Below are 20,118 nucleotides of genomic sequence, written 5' to 3' on the forward strand. Positions count from 1 at the left end.
CATGCTGCCACATTTGAAGAAACTTGCTGACCGCTCCATCTATCTCCCCAAAGCACAGGACGACAGGTGCTGTTCCACCTGATTTATTGCTGTTTTGATGATGAAGAAAAGACCTCTTGCTTGTTACACTGTGTCACCTCATTCACTTTGTGTCCTAACATTTGTCGTCTCTTAGTATATTTCTAATCTAGGCATCTTGTTTTTTAGGGCCCTTCTTGTTTTTTTTTCGCCCTCTCGCATTAGATTTAGGGTCTCCAAAGGACGTCATCCATAAAATTTACTTGGTGTGGCCTTAGCAACGTCTTGAAGAGGACTACTTTCTATAGCGGAAGAAGTTGAAAACAGAGTCAGAGTTATTGCAACTGTCGGTTTTACGCCGGTTCACCAGGTGTTGAGCCAAATCCTTGAGCTGCCACATACGTGAGAAGTTAGGTGTTTAGGGCTAGGGTTCGGGTTCGGGTTCGGGTTAAGTTTAGGTTAGAGCTGGTATCTAGAGTTAGGGTTAGGGTTAGAGTTGGGATCATTGTTCAGGGCTAGGGTTAGACTTAGGATTGGGGTTAGGTTAGGTTAGGTGTTATTGGTCTCCAACATCACGACTAAACCGCTCCCACCCCTTGTCTCAGGTATATTGGAAACCCCCGAGTAGTGTCGGAGTCATGTATTTGGCAGGATCATGTAAATGGCTTGACATCAGCCCTCAACCCACATAGCAGGTCATAAAGTAACGTCCTCTGGCGGGCAGCTGTGAACTGCAATATTGTCCAACCGACATTTTTTTAAACAAAACGTTCCCGACTTGACAGAAATGCTACTTACTAAGCGTTAGACACGTTGAGTCACATATTTCAGCAAGTGTTATATTCACCAGTTTCCCATTCCCAGAATGCAATGCGAAAATAGGGGAGTAACCCTCATTTGCATAGGACTGGAAGGCATCGGAATGATCCTGTTGACGTTAAACAGCTTGCTATTTGTTGTCAGATTTGGCCAATAGTAATTTAATTAATGTTGAGCATAAAATGCCCCAACACCCCAAAACACAGTGAAAAGCAAACTGTTTAACGTCAACAGGATCATTCCAATGCCTTCCAGTCCTATGCAAATGAGGGCTACCCCCCTGTTTTCGCATTGCATTCTGGGGATGGGAAACTAGTGAATGTGCCGCATGTGCCAGCCCGCCAAAACAATTTCCATCGTAAAATAATAATGGCATTCGTGTGCAACGTGTATTGGTCCAGCACGGCAAATTGTGTGAAAGAAAACAATCAAATATTAATTACAAACCCTCGTAATTTCAAACCCTGACTGGTTCATATGATTACGTCCTGACTGAAAGAGACAACTTGTTCGCTTAAAATGATGCCCCAAGGATTTCTTGCCGTATTTTGCATGTTCTTTGTTATGCTGTGCCTCGCTCCAGGCGCCTTAGGACAGTCGGGGATCATCAGTTACTCTGGTCCTGACGTGAACAGTGAGGAGTCCGAGTCTATGCACATGCCAGACTACCTGAGGTGTGACGCCTGCAGGGTTATAGCCTATAAGGTAACATTTCATGTTACAGGTACAGTCTAACCTGTCTATAGTGGTCACTCAAGGGACTGGCCAAATTTTACCACTATAGACAAGTGACCACTATAGAGAGATAGCCGGTTAGTTGCCCCCCCCCCCCCCCAAAAAAAAAAAGTGACACATGCTTTCAGTACCAACAGAGATGTGTTTATTCTCAAACATATGAAAACATTCGTTGCACAAGTAAAGCCCTTTTAGATGTAGCGTTACATGTTATAGCTCAATTGTGTACATGTTTAATTTGTTGTTCTTTTGCTTTAGTTGTGGGCTTGAAAAAAAGGAATACAGAAATATAATTTTGCAAGGAAACATGATGATATATAACATCAAGGATGCACTCAACATACTCGGTTGATCTATTGGGACAATGAAACCAACTGTATTTCTATTCATTTTCCTATAGCACACATACATACGCACAGAGAGAGAGAGAGAGAGAGTCGCGTACACAGAGAGACACACACTCACACGCACAGACATACACATACACAAACACATACATGCACACACATGGAAACACATGAGCACACACGGACATACACATACAAACATACACAACACGCAAACACAAGACACAAACACACCCGTATCTTGTATCACGTATTTTTTCTATCCACAAAGACATGATTTTTGCTTCCAGTTCACACAGAAACTGGACAAAATGTCTACCCGACCGAGAGGAAGAGGGGTGAAAGAACTACCGCTGTCCGAAATCATCGACGGCTTGGAAAATATCTGCAACGAGGACTGGAAAGAGTAAGAGTTCAAACAGCATTCTATAGAAATTTTGTTCTATGAATTTTCTAGATAAAAAAGTATATATTCAGGCTAGTAAAAAAATATGCGAAATTACAGTTATTCCACCGGTAAGCAACTGACCAATCACGACGCGACATGTCTTCGAACGTTAAAATTTGAAATGTATACCAATTACCCGACAACCCTCACTGCCGTTAAAATTGAGAATGATGAGCACGCCATGTCGGTGTTCATGTTTCTCACGTTTTAGAGATTGGACGTTATGTTCTCGGTGATAAGATGATTAAGTCATATGCTTGACAAGATAAGGAGCTTACAAACTCTGTATAACAGGAGCTTTTTGACTAATTTGCATTATCTTGTCTTGACTTGTCTGACTTTTGTTCCCTTTTTGACTTCCAAAAAATTGTCTTCACTTTATTTGCGTATCAATCAATAGTTAGTGCTTATAAAACTGCAATTCTCCTCTGGTCTCTCAGTCACTGACGAAAGCTAGTGGATACTAGCTGAAACGTCTGAAGTTTCCAAAATCATATCCAGTTGCTTGAGTAAGGCCACACCACGTAAATTTTATGGATGACGTCCTTTAGAGACCCTAAATCTAATGCGAGAGGGCGAAAAAAACAAGAAGGGCCCTAAAAAACAAGATGCCTAGATTAGAAATATACTAAGAGACGACAAATGTTAGAACACAAATTGAATGAGGTGACACAGTGTAACAAGAAAGAAGTCTTTCATTCATCATCAAAATAGCAATAACTCAGGTGGAACAGCAGTTGTCGTCCTGTCCTGTTTCTTTCATTACATTTTTGCTCTTTGTACCATTTCGCGTTACGGGTTTCACGTCAATCTGACGATTTGCAGCACTGTCGTGACTCTTTGGTCATAGTTACAGGAAGCGGAATTTCTTTTTTTTTCTAGGAACAGGCCAAAATCAATGCGCGCGCGGACGTCATCCATAAAATTTACTTGGTGTGGCCTAACTGCTTTTTGGCGTACCGTATTACCTGGATGTCTAACATTCATTGACGTAGCTTACAAACTCGTTTAGTCGGATAATCTTGATGTATTTGGTGCGGGGACAGCGTCGGTCAACATTGACGAGAAAGATCTACCACAAATACGCACCGCATATTTTTGAGGGCAGTGAGCCTGAAAAGCTTTTTTTTCCTTTTATTTGAGGTTGTCTAGAGAAATGGAGAGTTGTATCATAGTTATAACTAGAGAAGTAACATTGCAAAGCAAATGCATAATGTTTACCTTCGGACATTAATTTTTACCTTAATTTTTACTGAAACACATTCACATACATGTACTACTAGTATATGGAGACAGGAGCAGAGAAGACCATGAAATTGCAACATTATGTAACCCAACACCAGTCACCATGGTGACAGACGTCAACAGATCATGTCATTGGTCAGGTCAGAGGTCACTGGAGAAGAAGAGGAAGAAACTGAGCAAAAACAATATAAACATAATGAGACTCCGAGGTGTTCATTCACGTATATGCGTGAGGTGAGAAACATGTCAGCCAAAAGTAATGAGAAAGCGTTACAAATAGTGACCTCTCGGCAGAGATCAGCGTCTACCATCATGTTTGAATGTATGTATGAGGACGATGAACTATATACCACAGTCATAGGGATATTGAATGAATGAATGAATGAATGAATGAATGAATGAATGAATGAATGAATGAATTAATTAATTAATGAATTAATGAATTAATGAATTAATGAATTAATGAATTAATGAATTAATGAATTAATGAATTAATGAATTAATGAATTAATGAATTAATGAATTAATGAATTAATGAATTAATGAATTAATGAATTAATGAATTAATGAATTAATGAAAAACCTTTATTGTACGTTTGTGCTCTAACAAGCTAAGTACAGGTCATGAATAGACAAGGGAAAGGATACAGCAATGATACTTAAACTATACATACTAATGTCATCTACTATTTACATGTTCAACTTCTTCTCGCTTCTTGACGCAGTTATAGATGTAGGAGCATACAGAACTAATAATACATGAATTGTCAAGTTTCATAATAAATATGAATTTTTCTACTTCATTTAAATGTCCCAAGCTGGGGAACTTATCTAGTATATAAGAATATAGGGAATCTCTCTCATTACTATATAACGTACAATCGACTACGAAATGATACTCATCCTCAATCTTATCTAAATTGCAAAATTGGCAAATCCTTTGCTCTCGAGGAATGCGGTTGTGTCTGCCTTTTTCTATGTGGAGTTTGTGTAAACTTATCCGAAGTTTTGTGATGGCTGTTCTGTATATTGGTCGTGGAATTTCATCTTTGTTCACTTTGGTAGTAATCAAAGTACAATGCTGAACTTAATGCCCACACAAGAGTCAAGTTTTTAAACAACCACTGTTGCCTTCATCAGGATAAGTAATGACTACTTCCGAACGTAAATTACCGAGAGTTACGGAAACGTCACCTTATATTCACACCATACTTTACAAATACTTGATGTCAGCAATTGGTCAACAAGTGATTGCGACAACTAGAAAATTCATAGAACAAACTTTCTATAGAATGTTGTTTGAACTCTTACTCTTTCCAGTCCTCGTTGCAGATATTCTATTTATTTTTTATTTTATTGAAATTGCAACAGTGCAATACACGCGGAACAGAGGCAGCTGTTGCTGACCAGTGTTGTGTCCCGCACATAGAAAGGAATACTGGACAGACAATACTCATTTCCACTTGAGTCTAGTGGGGAAAGTCGTGTTAAGTGCCTTTCCCAAGGGCACAAGATCGGTGGCATGTCAGGACTCGAACCCAGGACCTCTTGATTCCGAGTCGCGCACGCTGCCGTTGCGCCACACGACCCCACTGCAGATATTCTGAATTTCTTATCATCGTGTTCCTATATATGATTCACTAAGTGCACGCTACCGTTTACAACACAGTGGAAAGTAGGAAAGGGTTTAGGTGGAATTTCTTTCTTCATCTTCTTCTTCATCTTTGCCGGGGCTCTAGGATGTTGTACAAGCCCCGGCTACACCCCCATATAGCCCCTGTTGGGGCACTTTAGGGGGGGAGGCCTTGGTCTAAGGCGGGCATTTCTATTTGCAATGTCATTCCATAGAAATAAAAACAAATTGGTTTGTTTAGGTAACATGGGCTCGCTGACCTTGCGCATTGATACATTATAGTACGGGTGTAAAAGACGTTGAGGGAGTGAAGCGGCTCTCGGGGCCAGGCCTAGAGACCAAAGAGGTACCAGGAGTCACCGCTTCGGGGCACAAGTGGCCACAGAGGTGAGTATAATAATTAAGGAAAACGTTCAGCACGAATGACCATAGGTACAAAAGTTGTGTCAGCGTAGGGGCTGTATTCAACAGCGAAGATAGGTTTTGTACTCTTGGTTCTTCGTAATCCAGAGGCAGCTGCAGACACAAGTGAAACATTGGCAATAGTTGTCATGCCATGACATTCTAACACTTAACACCTGTATTGCTGATGGTTTACTTGCACATGGTAAGTTTTTTTCCATCTTGTCGACTTTAAAAAAAACTCGGTAGCCTGTAACAAACTTAAAGGGTGACTGGAAAGAGTAGAAATTGGCCAAATAGACAGATAATTACTATATAGAAGTTGGCCGGCTACAGGAGTTCCAGAAGCGGTAAACTGTACTCCTTCAGCTGACCAAATCCCTCTTGCATGTTATCTGACTACCTTGGCCAATTTCTACGCTTTCCAGTCACTTCCGAAGCTTGGAAGAGGCTATGATATGGACGATCTTTTTCTTCTATCTACTGTCTATTGAGGTCTGATTGTCAGTTCAGAAATACGTATTTTAAAAATGTGGATAAATTGTTGTATGTTTAGTGTTTATGTGGTTTTATGTTTGTACTATGGGGATAACCTGAAATGAAGTCATTCATTCATTCTTCAGGTTGCATGAGATGTGTTTTATGTATATCGGGGACATCGGAGAAGAACAACTCTACGACGTGTTCAAGAGAGAAAAGAACCTGGAAAACCTCATGTGCAAACAGACAAACGGACATTGCCATCCCAAGAACCTCAAGGTCAAGAAAGTGGACGACGAATTCTGACCAATCACCTAAGTAAAGAGACTCTTACGTCACGTAAGAGATGCTTACGTCACGTATCAGTAAAGTCTCGTGTGAATAAGGTCACGTGTTTGTAAGCCATAACTCTCGCGAGATCACATTGTGAAGTGATTGGTTATTAATTATCCTGATGAAGGTGACAGTGGTCGCTGAAAGTTTGATCTCTGTAAATTGTGTGTTGGAATAAAGTTCAACGTATTACTATAAAGAGACTCTTTTTACACAACCAAGTCTTTTAGGCCCTGTTCATATGAAGTCAGTGAAGGCGCTTTACATGTGGTTTCTCCCGAAGCCAGTTTCAAGTGGCTCCATCTGAACGCTCCAAATCACATTGAAAGCGCCTCGATCCCAAACAACTTCTAGAGGTGGTTTCGAATCGGTTTCCCCGCATCGCGATTTGCGTCTGAACGCAATTTGATTTCAATGTGACTTCACCTGGTCATGGATTACGGGGTGATATTTCCTTATTTATATGCAATGCCAACTTTTACGTGGCAGCAACTTAAAGATCAGTAATGGCCAAATAATGTGTCCGTTCTAGGGCGACCTTCACCGCCTCTGGCGGGACCACGTCGGCATTCGGCCGAGATACGCTGGGAGGGGGGCATCAGCAAGCAGGTCGTTGACCTCTGACATTAAAAACACGCTACCTTGCGAGTTTCCATCAAACAATAATAAATGTACCTCAAGCGAATTGTGATCGGACACGGTTTCAAAGGAATGTGTGGCACGTGGACCAGATGTGAGGAATGCGAGTTACCCGAATCGCGGTTCGGGTGGTTTCACATGATCACGGCCTAAGACAGGTGAAGTAAGGACAGGTACAGACGGATAAAATACAGTGTAAACGCTAATCCCGCATCATCGTTATGTTGTACCCGTGATCTAACTGATCTCAGTCTTTCAGTCGACAAACTTAAGAGGAGATATCATCGCTTACGGCCACGCACTGTGAGATAGATGAATGATCTATCCAAGACCCTCGAAACCTTCTATCCTTTCGTATCTTTCCGTAGCCTTTGCCTGTATGTGTGCATGTATGCATTTAGATTATCATGAAAGTTCATCTATTGGTAGTACTCATAGTAAAACGTTGAACTTTATTTCAGCACACAATTTACAGAGATCAAATTTTCAAATTTCAAATTTTCAGAGATCAAATTTTCGGTCGCTGAAAATTTGATCTCTGTAAATTGTGTGTTGGAATAAAGTTCAACGTTTTACTATGTATGTATTTAGTTTAGCACGATTACTTAAGAAGCTTTGGGTGGATTGTTATGCATGAAAATAGTTAGGTAGGCAGATCTTCATAAGACCTGGAAATAAATTTTGCCCCCCTGGCGCTTGTTCTGTTTTGATACCTGGATCGGACATGCTAGGGTCATGAATTTTGGATGGTAGATAGCCTTTGTGCTCTGGAAGATGTTCGTTCATTTCTTGGTAATGGGATCAGTTTTATGACACGCTTCAAGCCAAAGTAATGCTCTTATGCTCCGTTGGTCCTTACAAGGTCCTACTCTTGGTTTCACTTCAGTTAGGCCAAACCGACTTAATTTTATGGATGACATCCTCTGAAGACAGCCAAACTAGCTAGTGCGCGCGGGCGAACAAAAAAAAATTCAGACCAAAAATAAAAATGCTACTAAACCACAGCAATACGAAGCTGGTATTGTGAATTTGCGGCAGTACATAGCGACGTATACGACAAGCTTGCGCACGCTTTTTGGCTTTTTGCGGAATTTGTGAATCGGCACTGTGGGTATGTAGTAAGTTCTTGAGTCGTGGAGCTTCTGTATGCCATCCTCCATAGTTACCACCGGCTCCGTACAGTCACTAACTATCATGGAGTACCCAGGCCTACAGCCAGGCCAGAGCCTCGGAGGACGTGATCTTTTTTTTTTTTTTTTGAGAACAGGCGAAAGTGTGGCCTAAGTGAAAATAACATCATCAGTTTGAATGGGAGTGCGCCGTTATCATTCCAAGGCCAACCGGTATGGGCAAAATGCACTGAGTTGATTCTGTTAATCTTGTGCTTTCTCGTCACACATATACGTATTTTCTGGGCTCCCAGGTCATAATGCCATTTGCAACTAAGTTAGGGAGTTGACTTGGTGCGTTATTCGGTAAAATTCTGCCACGATTTCGTTAAATGGATCCGGATGCTGTAGTGATGTCTTTTATCAACTGCTGTACAGTATATTATTTACATGTATATTGAACAGGTGCAATTACTATGGATCTCTCATCAGTGTAGAAGTGTACTATACGTATGAGTGTCTTTCAATATTGTTTAGAACTGAGAATGAGGAATGTGAGTTACCCGAATCGCGGTTTGGGTGACTTCACATAAACACGGCCAGAGGTTGGGTCACATTGCATTTCAGCACATGTGTCGCTGCTATATACAGATGCATTCCCAACTAGAGTTCCACGACCTCATACCTTCGCCAAATGATGTTAGCCTTTATGACTAAGAAATAATAGATTAATCCCCCTGATTGTGCAAATAGGATCCTATATTGCATCAATTATATCTGCTGATCATATTCTATACCAGTCGATAGTCTTATCTTATCAATGCATGCCATTATAGCATGTCCTCATAAATTATGCAAATGAGGTCCTTATTTGAATAAGTTATGTTTAATTATGTTCACCTTCACATAACTTTCAAATATCCCAAGTATGAAATTCCAGACATTACCAATATGTAATTATAACATTTTCTCACTAATTATGCAAATTAAGTCTTCATTTACATAATCAATATCTTCCTGTATTTCTGACGTTCTGAATTACATATGTCACAAGCTTGAATAGTCCTATCATGGAATGCAGCTGATTTATAGAATTTCCTCATTAATTATGCAAATTACATTAATATTTGCATAATTGTAATATTATTATGTCATGCATCACTTCAGCTACCTACATGCCAAAACTCAGGACGATCCATCAATCGGTTCTTGAATTATCCGCCTTTAAACAGTTTTCAACTAACACCCCTGCAGTTCCAGAGCAAGCAGCTAGGGGGCCCAAACTCACGTCACTTCTTCCCTATCACAAGAGCTACCTACCATCCAAATTTCGTCAGCCTAGCATGTCTAGATCACAAGATATCAAAACCGGAAGTTCAGCTGCAGTACCATAACAAACCGCTAGGTGTACCTGGCAATCGGATATCGTAAAAGAAAGTCAAATTTTCTGAGGTATTCAGTCGTGTATTGTGACGCAGCACTTTCGGTGAGCTCGGACGAATTTCTAATCGGCCCAAAATCTAATCAGTTCCACGTCTCATCAAGACCTACCCACCTACTAAATATCAAGACAATCCATCCAGGCGTTCTCGAGTTATCGTGCTCACACACACACACACACACACACAGACACACTAACGCCTCTGAAAACATAACCTTCTTGGCGAAGGTAAATATACAATATTTACATATCTACACATATGCGTGATTGGATTACAGGGAAATGTATCTACATTGGTTGTGTAAAAAATAGTCTCTTTACTCATTGTCTTGCCAACCTTATGAAACTATTCACGGAAGGACCAATCATCGACTTTTAATAGTTGAATGCCCCCCTCCCCCTTTCGTTGATGGAATACCACATTCACAGTTCGCATTTCCAATCTATGTTCCCATCTGTAGTGGATTATGAGTGGATTGTAGTCAGTATTATGCATGGGAGTAATTTAATTTCACCGTAACGTGCACGCCATGCTTTATTAGATGTTAGCACAATGCCATTTGGTGTGATGAATATCACACTATGAACCGTGTCGGACTCAACTGAGGCCACAGCAAGCAATTTTTATGGATGACATCAGCGCGCACATCAATTTTCGCCTGATTTTGAAAAAAAAAACAAATTTTGTTGCCTTCTGACAGTGGTCAACATGCCGAAAATGGGCAAAGATGTCTGTTGCCATGCCGGAAGGTGAATGGCAGATAACTATGAAGAGAGGAGACAAGAAAAGGCTCTGCTTTAATGTTTTGTTTCTTACTTTGACGCAGTGATATGTGATGCTGGCTGTGTAATGTGATGTTCTCACCGAATCAAAACCATTTGAACAATGATTAGAGTCAAAATTTTAAATTGTAGGAACCTTGTTTTTTTTCGGCCCGCCTTGTTTTTTTTCGCCCGCTCGCATTAGATTTGGAGTCTACGGAGGCTGTCATCCATAAAATTTACTTGCTGTGGCCTGAAGGTAAAATTGGAATTGAATCCGGTTCATTATGTCGGCGTTCAACCAGCGATCCCAGGCATTCAAAAGGAAATAAGGAATGGTCTACGATTAGTAAACATTGATTAATGTCATACAGTGAATAAAATTGCCACACAGAGAGACGATCCTCGCTAAGTACTGCAATAAATCAACCTAATTCGTCTGGAAGCTTTCCAAATTCAGTTCGTGGTATATGATGAGAATGGAGAAGACACATATGAAATACCTGCTATGTTTTAAGTTCAAACTTTTGATCCAACACAAAGAAATCTCTCACCTAGAGCTTTCGACCAGTCACTCTGGTCTTCCTCAGTAGACTGACTCAGTGAAGCTTGTCACGTGGCTTCTTTGAAGTGTGACGTCAACACTGGGTCAAAGGTATCTGGTATAGAAGATGTCGGCCCCTGAGATGGGTGAAGGAAGCCATATACATCAGGGCCCATCACCCTTCATTGAACCGCGACGGGGGCCGACATCGTCTACCAGATACCTTTGACCCAGTATTGACGTCACACTTTAAAGAAGCCACGTGACAACCTTCACTGGGTCAGTCTACTGAGGAAGACCAGAGTGACTGGTCTAAACTCTAGGTGAGAGATTTCTTTGTGTTGGATCAAAAGTTTGAACTTTAAGCATGTAACTACCAACACAGATGAACTTTCATGATAGTAAAATACCTGCTAGTTTTGCTAACCATTTGAATGGGGAAATACAAATCCCTGGATATATATGCATATTTCTGCTTCATCATACTCGTGTCAACTGAGGTCATGGTTGGTCGAAGTCTAGTTAAAGGTCACATGACCGTTGTCATGGTCACCACAAAGCCCAATAGCAAGCGGCGTTCTAGAACGGACAACCACCTTTACTATCGTGGTTACCGCACGGACGGTAGTTGTTTTCGTGCTCCGTTCATATTGCTCCAGAAACTTTCCTAACTTGGGAGGAAAAAGTCGCCGACATGAACCTTCAGGAGTCGGACGACGACACAGAAGAGTTTCTGGCTCAGTTTCAATGTAAGTACTTTTTTTTTAAATTCCAACATGTAATCACCAGACGTGGTGACGGCACACTCAAGTTTTATCAACTTATATTAATGCCGCCACCAACACAGAGGACACATACATGACAGGACAATACTCATTTACACCTGAGCGAAGTGAGGAAAGTCGTGTAAAGTGCCTTTCCCAAGGGCACAAGATCGGTCAGGACATGTCAGGACTCGAACCCGGGACCTGTAGGTTCCGAGTCGCCCACTCTGCCGCTACGCCACACGGCCCCACGCATATTTCTGCTTCATCATACTCGTGTCAACTGAGATCTTGGTAGGTCGTGGTTTAGTTAAAGGTCACGTGACCGTTGTCATGGTCGCCACAAAGCCCAACAGAGAGCGACGTTCTAGAACGGACAAACACCTTTAGTACCGTGGTTATCGCACGAACGGTAGTTGTTTTTGTGCTCCGTTCGTTGCTCCAGAAACTTTCCTAACTTGGGAAGAAAAAGTCGCCGACATGAACCTTCAGGAGTCAGACGATGACACAGAAGAGTTTCTGGCTCAGTTTCAATGTAAGTATTTTTTTTTATTCCAACATATAATCACCAGACGTGGTGACGGCACACTCAAGTTTTATCAACTTATATTAATGCCGCCACCAACACAGAGGACACATACATGACAGGACAATACTCATTTTGAGCGAAGTGGAAAGTCGTGTAAAGTGCCTTTCCCAAGGGCACAAGATCGGTCAGGACATGTCAGGACTCGAACCCGGGACCTGTAGGTTCCGAATCGCCCACTCTGCCGCTACGCCACACGACCCCACGCATATTTCTGCCTCATCATACTCGTGTCAACTGAGATCTTGGTAGGTCGTGGTCTAGTTAAAGGTCACGTGACCGTTGTCATGGTCACCACAAAGCCCAACAGAGAGCGACGTTCTAGAACGGACACCTTTAACACCTTTAATACCGTGGTTACCGCACGGACGGTAGTTTGACGGTAGTGCTTCGTTCATATTGCTCCAGAAACTTTCCTAACTTGGGAAGAAAAAGTCGCCGACATGAACCTTCAGGAGTCAGACGACGACACAGAAGAGTTTCTGGCTCAGTTTCAATGTAAGTACTTTTTTTAATTCCAACATGTAATCACCAGACGTGGTGACGGCACACTCAAGTTTTTTCAACTTATATTAATGCCACCACCAACACAGGGGACAAACACATGACAGGACAATACTCATTTTCAACTGAGCGAAGTGAGGAAAGTCGTGTAAAGTGCCTTTCCCAAGGGCACAAGATCAGTCAGGACATGTCAGGACTCGAACCCGGGACCTGTAGGTTCCGAGACGCCCATTCTGCCGCTACGCCACACGACCCCACGCATATTTGTCATGGTCACCACAAAGCCCAATAGAGAGCGACGTTCTAGAACGGACAACCACCTTTACTGTCGTGGTTATGGTACGAACGGTAGTTGTTTTCGTGCTGTCCGTTCGTTGCTCCAGAAACTTTCCTAACTCGGGAAGAAAAAGTCGTCGACATGAACCATCAGGAGTCAGACGACGACACAGAAGAGTTTCTGGCTCAGTTTCAATGTAAGTACTTGGCGTGTCTTTTCGCTGTGTCGTTATATGGCGCCACTTAACCATGCCGGCAACCATTTGCCTAACAGTTAGGCCACACCAAGTAATTTTTATGGATGACGTCCTCTGGAGACCCTAAATCTAATGCGAGAGCGCGAAAAAAATACAATAAGGGCCGAAAAAACAAGATTCCTAGATTTGAAATATACTAAGAGACGACAAATGTTAGGACACAAATTGAATGAGAGAACACAGTGTAACAAGCAAGAAGTCTTTTTTCTTCACGAAAACAGCAATAAATCAGTGGAATAGCAGTTGTCGTCCTGTCCTGTTTCTTTCATTTCAACTCAACTTCCAATCTTGTGATTTGCGGCACTGTCGTGACTCTTTGGTCATAGTTACAAGTAGCAGAATTTCTTGTGTTTTTTTTCTTAGAACAGGCCAAAATCAATGCGCGCGCGCGGACGTCATCCATAGAAATTACTTGGTGTGGCCTTACCTGAGCGGCCGAGGACTTTCTCTAGATGGCCAGGTCTAACCCTAACATCTACTTGGAGGTTGCGTCTAGATCACGCTCGTTTTAGCTTTCCATGGGATATCGAAACCGATAAAAGGCCATTTGCATGGCGCCATATTCATTAGTAACGGTGTAAACAATGTCAATCTTTTTGTAATACTTTAGCCTCTATCAGGCTCTAGAGGCGGCTGAAAACATGTCAAATGTACTCCTTTAGCGGGCTAACTCTCCTGGCATGTTATCTGTCTATTTGGCAAATGTTTACACTTTCCAGTCGCCTCTGAAGCCTGGTAGAGGCTGCTAACAGCTCACGTTTGTTCAACTTCAAGTTTTCCGTAAGGCCACACCAAGTAAATTTTATGGATGACGTCCTTTGGAGACCCTACATCTAATGCGAGAGGGCGAAAAAAAAACAAGAAGGGCCCTAAAAAACAAGATGCCTAGATTAGAAATATACTAAGAGAGGACAAATGTTAGGACACAGATTGAATGAGGTGACACAGTGTAACAAGCAAGAAGTCTTTTCTTCATCATCAAAACAGCAATATTAATAAATCAGGTGGAACAGTGGACAGTGAAAAATTTTCTGTTATTGACAGGATGGTCCTGTCAATAGACACTTTCTTCGCGTTACGGCTTTCACGTCAATCTGACGATTTGCGACACTGTCGTGACTCTTTGGTAGCGAAAGGAAGCGAAATTTCTTGTTTTTTTTTTCTAGGAAGAGGCCAAAATCAATGCGCGCGTGGACGTCATCCATAAAATTTACTTGGTGTGGCCTAACATCAAACAAAGTGCGTTTGCGGCGCCTCATACATGAAATACAACGTGAATGACTCCACCAAAGCTCTCAAGCTAATAGCTTTCGGGCGTAAGAGCTTTCCACAAAGTTCTTTGATTTGACTTAAGTTAACTTTATGTCCAGTCAATGTTCTCGTCTGCTACTTAAAAAAACCATACCTGCAGCTCAGAAGCTTCTGCTTTGCATAGCTTTCAACACAACCGCGTGGACTACGTGAGACCGGGGCTGTCTTTCGGGTAGTGACCGTTTAATAGTGACCCAAAATGATGGAATACATACTGTATATATGTGACTGTTAGTGACCCAAAATGATGGAATATATACGTATACATGTACAAGTACGTTAAAACTGTAACGTTTAAACTATGATCATTGTTGGTGAACACTCTAGAGAGTTTTTAAATTATTCTGTCAAACGCTTAAATTAAAGTTCTACTGTATAACTGCCCATGAATGGACTTGAAAAAACGAGTTTACATTGAAAAAATTTACTTACTTATTATAGTATTTGACTTTTCTTGCACATTATTTCATAGAAATTCTGTGATACTTTTCTGTGCACTTTGTACCTTTGTATACTCTACGATATCGTACCGTATTGTTATGTTGCTATGTTAAGGGTTAAGGGTTGTTCCAGAATGCTGTACTTGTTTTAGGGAAGCTGCGACTTTTATATCTCTCTAAAACACACTATCACCTTCATTCAATGTAGGAGCTAAACTGTTCAGTATAAGGAGGACATCATTGCAGCACGTGCACGGTAGCACATTTGTGTAAGGTGCAAGGTCGTACAACAATTTCTAATGCACCACCAAGCGGTTACCACGTGCATAGCAAGTTGAAGGGGTAACATTTCTGAAAATACGCATCCTTATATGCCATTTACTGATAGTTTTGACCAGCTTACCCTTACCCATTGTCTTTTGACTATGATATCCTGTACTGCCCCTAGCTAACTCAAAAAAAAAACTACGACCAGTCGAAACAAAGCAAAACGCGCTACACTTGATATGAATGAACTTTATTGCTCAACTGTACAAGGTACAATGTATGGCAGTAATACAACAATACTACAAAACTTTACTTACTACAAACTACTATCTAAACAGTATTTGAGTTACAATATGGTTATGTATTGATGATATGTTCTCGCTTATGGAATAAAGTGTACAGAAATTGGCCTATGTAAGGAGATATGGTAGTTGGACATGACAATAATTCATGGAATGTATCGTACTGTGTACCAGATTGGGTGAATTTTGTCTTAGTAGTAATAGTCTGTAACAATGAATCTCTTTCTTTTCTATAGGTGGGACAAGCCATAACAAAGTGAAATTTATCTTCAATATTCTCATTACATGTGGGACACAGTCTCTGAGTGGCTGGTGTGTTGTGGTGTCGACCTTTTTCGATTTGATAAGATTGGGGCGTCTTAGGATAACCGTTACGTTCTAGACTCTAATCGACGGATTCTAGAATTCGAAGAGGTTCTTCGAACAATGCCCAAGAGTTCAGAGAGAACCCCCACTCTGTCTACCGTGTGTACCGTCCTGCAGTAGCGTAGAGTTACCATTCTCCGCCCTTCCATTTTTTTTTTGTCCACAGTACCACCTTCGTGTATCCAGGTCGCCTGGGACACCCTCCTACCTCCGGCCAAATGGACGTGTCCATCTGATCACCATGACAACGGCCATGACATTGAAGACAAGGATTCGCCCGGCTCAAATGTAAACTGTGCCCTTGACCGCGACTCGAGTTCCATGGTCTCCAAGAAAGAAAATCAAGTCACAGAATACATGCCAGATGAAGGTGAGACATAGATAGAACTTTATTGACACAACAAAAGTACAGCGACTTTCGTAAGGTCTAAGACATGTAGATGTACAGACAAATATACATGGGTACAACAAAAATATCCTACGTACAGAACAATAGATGGGTCAACTAATACTGCTTGTTCTAAGGTCTAACATCTGTGTCCATAATATCACCAGGGCCCATAATATCACCACCTTGAGAAATAGTGTGCTTAAAGATATTTTTACTGCAACATACCCTAGGTATGTACATTTGATGTGAATGAGTGCATTCCAAAAGTATGTTGCAGTAAAAATATCTTTAAGCACACTGTTTCTCAAGGTGGATATTATGGACCCTGGTGATATTATGGACACAGATGTTAAACATTCTTTGATATATTTACCTATTTGTACACATGTACACATGTACAGTACTAGTAAGGGTTATTGCCTTCTTGGATGAACTCAAATTTATCTATAGCATGAAATGTAACAAATTCTGTTGAGCAAGCGGAGAGAAGGTTGAACAGCTTTGGCGTTTATCGTTATATAGTGTACAATTCAAAATAAAATGTTGTTCGTCATCAATATCATTGGGACAGAATGGCCAAAACCTCTGGTCGCGAGGGATTTTACACACATATGCTGATTGTTCTATCCAAAACACTAAACAGTGCTTTTAGCCAGACCCATTCAAGCTTAAGGTTCTGGATAGTCCACGCGTATCCAGAACCGTGCCTGGGGCACAATCTACGTTCATGGATACGCGGAGACTATCCAGAACCGTGCCTGACTCAAACGATAATACATTGAGGCATAAAACTAGATAGACACTAGTTCTGGATACACTAGTAAGTGTATGCACTTTGGAGTGGGTTGAGCTATTAGAAATCGCGTCGTCATCTATTGGTCAACAGCTGCAGAGTTTAGATCTAGACTTGCAAGTATCGTTTCTGTATGTCGCTTTGAAACGTTAGAGTGTTATGATATTTCAAAAAATTATCCTTTGAATAATGAAATGGTTCTTCCAGCTTTGCTGAAAGAGCTTGGGTACTCGGACAGCGAAGATGACGCTCCTGAATGGACCAACTGCCATCTCGTGAATCCAGAAGAAGCTACAGCAGAAGCCCCTCCTTCTGAGCCTACCTATACTGCAGCCCCACAGCCGACGGGACCAAACCCAGTGTACCTGTCCGTCCCCCCTGCACAGCGCCTGTACAGGCTCCTAAATAACCAAATGGCACGAATGGTATCGTCCAAGGCGTCATCCTCTCTCCTCCGCAGGCCGTCCTCCGAACCTATCCGGTCGGTCTGCTCGCATCCGCCCGCTAACTTCGTGGTCTCCCCGTCCTGCCCGTACTTTGGGCTGGTTCCGTCTCGCGTGGAGATAGAGCTAGAGCGGCGCGAGGCCAGACAAGCTCAACGGGAGCCAAGGATCGACCAAGTTTTCATGGACGAGCTGCACAACATGTGGACCGAGAGGAGGAAAACTCGACGCATGGTGGCGACGTTCGTCCAAAACGTGATTCACAGCGCCACGCAGCGACTAGAAGCAGAACTACAGGGCACGGAAGTTACTAATGATGTGGTTCACAAGCGGTGGACGGAGACAAGGAAAACTCAACACATGGTGGAGAGGTTCGTCCAAAACGTGATTGATGGCGCCACGCAGCGACTAGAAGCAGAACTGCAGGGCTCGGTAGTTACCAATGATGTGGTCCACAAGAGGTGGACGGAGACAAGGAAAACTCAACACATGGTGGAGGAGTTCATCAAAAACGTGATAAATAGCGCCACACAGCGACTAGAAGCAGAACTGCAGGGCGTTATTCAGCCACCGAGGGTTGAAGGGGAACTCTCCAGGGCAAGTACCCGTGAGGTTGACAAAAATGATACACAACATACCGATGTAGCCAGCTTACAAGTTACTAACGATGTAGGCATATCATCATCAGGAACTTCGACTGTGATTGGTTCGAAGATCGCCGCCATGCGACAACTGTTGGAACAGCAGATTGACAAAAGCCCCTTGCACGATGGTCCATCTCCCAACAGACGCACTGTCGCAACATTACCCTCTGAAAAGAATGCTCCTAGCACGACCGCAAAGCAAGCAAGCCAGAAAAAGGGTGCGAAAATGGTGTCACCAAGAATCATGGAAGCCATTGATCAACTGTCTGGAGAGACTGTGAAGAAAGTAGATGTCCCGTCTTCGAAAGACACTGCCATTGACATGACGAGGGAAGCTTTCAGACACCTACGTAACAGGATGAAGGAAAGGGCTACACATGAGGTGAAGTTGCAACGCGTGGAATCAAACGACAGGCACACCGAGAAGGTTCCAGAAGACAGATCAGTAGCAGACATCAGGAAGCAACTGGAAGCAAAAATGGCGGAGGAGGGCGACAAAACGTGTTCCGGCAAAGGAACACCAGTGCTGCCTTGCCCTGTCGGTAGAGAGGAGAAACATTCTGCTGGAGATTCGGCCGAATCATTCTCAGAAAGGAAAACTTATCTGGACAAGAAACTTGTACACGATACCTCGGAGGCCAAAGATGACAACAGGAGTCAAACCTTCACCAAGACCTCCTATGAGATTCTTGAGTCGCCTGCTAAGATTGCACCCGTACCATTCCCTAGATCCAGCCGATCGTTACCCGATACCCGAAGTCTGTCGGAAGAAGCACTCTCAACACCACAGGCAGCTACTCCTGTAGCTAACACATATTCTAGTGACGGTAGCTCAACTGTACGTCAAACTGTCCTCAAGCTTGAGCAAGACGCAGACAAGATGGTCGACCACAGGGAAGACATTGTCGTTCCTCGCAGGGAATCATCTCAGACTGCTGAGACGTTCCTGAAGCTTCGAACAACGCCGAGTGATTCCGAGAAAGATGGAAGGAAGAAGCTAAACGTGCAGCAACCAGAATTACCAGAAGGGCGTGTTCGGGACACGGTGGACAACATCGAGAAACTCTCCCATCAACATGAGCAGGGCAGCGGCAATGAAGAGAGCACTGCTCAACAGTCCTTGGATGCTAACGAAAGCGACTACCTTGCAGACAGCGCCGTATCCTCCTTAGCCACTCAAACCATTGTACGATTCAATTTATTTTACGTGTTGCTTGACAAAATCTACAGCTTGTGTATGAAAAGTAGTCAACTTTGTCACCAGCTATCTGCCCTAGTGTTCAACTTGGAGAATGATGCTCCGTGACGTATTGAAGAATACATGAAAAGGCATAAAACAAGCGTTGTGTTTTCAATGTTTGTGTTCTTTATTTAACCTTACCCAACAAGAATTCGTAGATCTCATACCTCCATAAAATGAGTTTTTTTAATGACATGTCCTCATTAATTATGCAAATGACCTCTACATTAACATAATATATGCATAGCGGTGTTAACCTGTAAGTGACTTACACATGTCACAAGGTATAAAATGCCCAACAAAATTTTCACATTAATTATGCAAATAAGGTCATCATTTGCATAATTGGTACCTGTTAATGTTCCGCCTGCCACAGATTAAATACATTACACGTATAGCAGTACTGTTATATAAAACACTGTAATTATAGAATCTCCTCATTAATTATGCAAATTAAGTCCTCATTCGAATAATTTGCATTTAATTATGTACTAAACATAAACAAAAACAATACCTCCATTTTTCATGAAGGTAATAATCATAGATTTCATAACTGATACGATGAGGACCGTTCAACTG

At 42.1% G+C, this 20,118-nt stretch overlaps 1 pseudogene; it reads left to right on the top strand.

Annotated features, from left to right (window-relative positions):
* Positions 1 to 19,605, top strand: part of LOC109479717 — a 24,233-nt pseudogene extending 4,628 nt beyond the window's left edge.
* The last annotated feature ends 513 nt before the right edge of the window (positions 19,606 to 20,118 follow it).

This window comes from Branchiostoma belcheri, unplaced genomic scaffold (assembly GCF_001625305.1).
Source record: "Branchiostoma belcheri isolate BF01 breed outbred unplaced genomic scaffold, Haploidv18h27 scaffold5, whole genome shotgun sequence".
In the NCBI taxonomy this organism is placed as follows: Eukaryota; Metazoa; Chordata; class Leptocardii; order Amphioxiformes; family Branchiostomatidae; genus Branchiostoma; species Branchiostoma belcheri.